The 2,500-nt window shown below is 47.4% G+C and overlaps 7 non-coding genes and 2 pseudogenes across 7 annotated transcripts; all 9 read left to right on the plus strand.

Annotated features, from left to right (window-relative positions):
• The first annotated feature begins 69 nt into the window (after window positions 1–69).
• On the plus strand, window positions 70–188 carry LOC138540124 (5S ribosomal RNA). The gene has a single exon (XR_011288182.1). It is a non-coding gene; the product is annotated as a 5S ribosomal RNA (ribosomal RNA).
• Window positions 189–294: 106 nt separating this feature from the next.
• On the plus strand, window positions 295–413 carry LOC138540683 (5S ribosomal RNA). Its single transcript, XR_011288721.1, has one exon. It is a non-coding gene; the product is annotated as a 5S ribosomal RNA (ribosomal RNA).
• A 93-nt stretch (window positions 414–506) lies between these two features.
• Window positions 507–625, plus strand: LOC138549644 (5S ribosomal RNA). Its single transcript, XR_011293420.1, has one exon. It is a non-coding gene; the product is annotated as a 5S ribosomal RNA (ribosomal RNA).
• Window positions 626–731: 106 nt separating this feature from the next.
• Window positions 732–840, plus strand: LOC138545177 (5S ribosomal RNA; annotated as a pseudogene).
• A 470-nt stretch (window positions 841–1,310) lies between these two features.
• On the plus strand, window positions 1,311–1,429 carry LOC138538890 (5S ribosomal RNA). The gene has a single exon (XR_011286974.1). It is a non-coding gene; the product is annotated as a 5S ribosomal RNA (ribosomal RNA).
• Window positions 1,430–1,535: 106 nt separating this feature from the next.
• On the plus strand, window positions 1,536–1,654 carry LOC138540125 (5S ribosomal RNA). The gene has a single exon (XR_011288183.1). It is a non-coding gene; the product is annotated as a 5S ribosomal RNA (ribosomal RNA).
• Window positions 1,655–1,760: 106 nt separating this feature from the next.
• Window positions 1,761–1,879, plus strand: LOC138541979 (5S ribosomal RNA). The gene has a single exon (XR_011289971.1). It is a non-coding gene; the product is annotated as a 5S ribosomal RNA (ribosomal RNA).
• Window positions 1,880–1,985: 106 nt separating this feature from the next.
• LOC138548178 (5S ribosomal RNA) lies at window positions 1,986–2,104 on the plus strand. The gene has a single exon (XR_011291990.1). It is a non-coding gene; the product is annotated as a 5S ribosomal RNA (ribosomal RNA).
• Window positions 2,105–2,210: 106 nt separating this feature from the next.
• Window positions 2,211–2,319, plus strand: LOC138545178 (5S ribosomal RNA; annotated as a pseudogene).
• The last annotated feature ends 181 nt before the right edge of the window (window positions 2,320–2,500 follow it).

The following is a 2,500-nucleotide window of genomic DNA, read 5'->3' on the forward strand; positions in this document are numbered from 1 at the left end:
AATTGCCTTTTAAAACTGCAAGGTCTAGCCGACTAGATGCTTAAAAGTACAAAACTCACTAGGCCCAGAGCCTACGGCCACACCACACTGAATGTGCCTGATCTCGTCTGATCTCAGAAGCTAAGCAGTGTCGGGCCTAGTTAGTACCTGGATGGAAGACCGCCTGGGAATACCAGGTGCTGTAGGCTTTTTTGTACTCCAAGTTCAGGAAGTGAGCCATTTCTCAATTGCCTTTCAAAACTGCAAGGTCTAGCCGACTAGATGCTTAAAAGTACAAAACTCACAAGAACCAGAGCCTACGGCCACACCACACTGAATGCGCCCGATCTCGTCTGATCTCGGATGCTAAGCAGTGTCGGGCCTCGTTAGTACCTGGATGGGAGACCGCCTGGGAATACCAGGTGCTGTAGGCTTTTTTGTGCTCCAAGTTCAGGAAGTGAGCCATTTCTCAATTGCAAGGTCTAGCTGACTAGATGCTTAAAAGTACAAAACTCACTAGGCTCAGAGCCTATGGCCACACCACACTGATTGCGCCCGATCTCGTCTGATCTCGGAAGCTAAGCAGTGTCGGGCCTAGTTAGTACCTGGATGGGAGACCACCTGGGAATACCAGGTGCTGTAGGCTTTTTTGTGCTCCAAGTTCAGGAAGTGAGCCATTTCACAATTGCCTTTCAAAACTGCAAGGTCTAGCCGACTAGATGCTTAAAAGTACAAAACTCACTAGGCCCAGAGCCTACGGCCACACCACACTGAATGCGCCCGATCTCGGAAGCTAAGCAGGGTCAGGCCTAGTTAGTACCTGGATGGGAGACTGCCTGGGAATACCAGGTGCTGTAGGCTTTTTTGTGCTCCATGATTAGTAATTGCGCAACTTCTCAATTATTTTTCAAATTTGGTATGTTTCCAAAATAATTGTATCCCGTTTTATAGCGGAAATGTTGGACAACATCATGAGGGCTGGAGCTACCTTTTTACATAGAATTAGCATACAGGTAGTGTGTTCATGGGTAATAAATCGACTTTCACATGTAATGCAGTACAGAGAATATTGAGTCCTTCAAGAGGCATGAAAGAAAACCATTATTGTGTTGATTGTTCTCTCCACCTCCCTGCAACAGACACAGGATGGATGAATTAAAGTTATCCTACCAGACATAGGAGTCCTGAATGGGCCCACCAGTCTTATATATCTCGCCTGATCGAGCCTGATCGAGCGATGAGCGATGAGCGTGGTATCATGTTGCAAGTGGCTGCATGGCTTAGCTTACTAAATGCAAATGCATAAGAGTAATATTCTTAGCATTCCTAGAGCCTACGGCCACACCACACTGAATGCACCCGATCTCGACTGATCTCGGAAGTTAAGCAGTGTCAGGCCTAGTTAGTACCTGGATGGGAGACCGCCTGGGAATACCAGGTGCTGTAGGCTTTTTTGTGCTCCAAGTTCAGGAAGTGAGCCCTTTCTCAATTGCCTTTTAAAACTGCAAGGTCTAGCCGACTAGATGCTTAAAAGTACAAAACTCACTAGGCCCAGAGCCTACGGCCACACCACACTGAATGTGCCTGATCTCGTCTGATCTCAGAAGCTAAGCAGTGTCGGGCCTAGTTAGTACCTGGATGGAAGACCGCCTGGGAATACCAGGTGCTGTAGGCTTTTTTGTACTCCAAGTTCAGGAAGTGAGCCATTTCTCAATTGCCTTTCAAAACTGCAAGGTCTAGCCGACTAGATGCTTAAAAGTACAAAACTCACAAGAACCAGAGCCTACGGCCACACCACACTGAATGCGCCCGATCTCGTCTGATCTCGGAAGCTAAGCAGTGTCGGGCCTCGTTAGTACCTGGATGGGAGACCGCCTGGCAATACCAGGTGCTGTAGGCTTTTTTGTGCTCCAAGTTCAGGAAGTGAGCCATTTCTCAATTGCCTTTCAAAATTGCAAGGTCTAGCTGACTAGATGCTTAAAAGTACAAAACTCACTAGGCCCAGAGCCTACGGCCACACCACACTGATTGCGCCCGATCTCGTCTGATCTCGGAAGCTAAGCAGTGTCGGGCCTAGTTAGTACCTGGATGGGAGACCACCTGGGAATACCAGGTGCTGTAGGCTTTTTTGTGCTCCAAGTTCAGGAAGTGAGCCATTTCACAATTGCCTTTCAAAACTGCAAGGTCTAGCCGACTAGATGCTTAAAAGTACAAAACTCACTAGGCCCAGAGCCTACGGCCACACCACACTGAATGCGCCCGATCTCGGAAGCTAAGCAGGGTCAGGCCTAGTTAGTACCTGGATGGGAGACTGCCTGGGAATACCAGGTGCTGTAGGCTTTTTTGTGCTCCATGATTAGTAATTGCGCAACTTCTCAATTATTTTTCAAATTTGGTATGTTTCCAAAATAATTGTATCCCGTTTTATAGCGGAAATGTTGGACAACATCATGAGGGCTGGAGCTACCTTTTTACATAGAATTAGCATACAGGTAGTGTGTTCATGGGTAATAAATCGACT

This window comes from Ambystoma mexicanum, unplaced genomic scaffold, assembly GCF_040938575.1.
Source record: "Ambystoma mexicanum isolate Mex_15411 unplaced genomic scaffold, UKY_AmexF1_1 Mex_scaf10, whole genome shotgun sequence".
Classification (NCBI taxonomy): Eukaryota; Metazoa; Chordata; class Amphibia; order Caudata; family Ambystomatidae; genus Ambystoma; species Ambystoma mexicanum.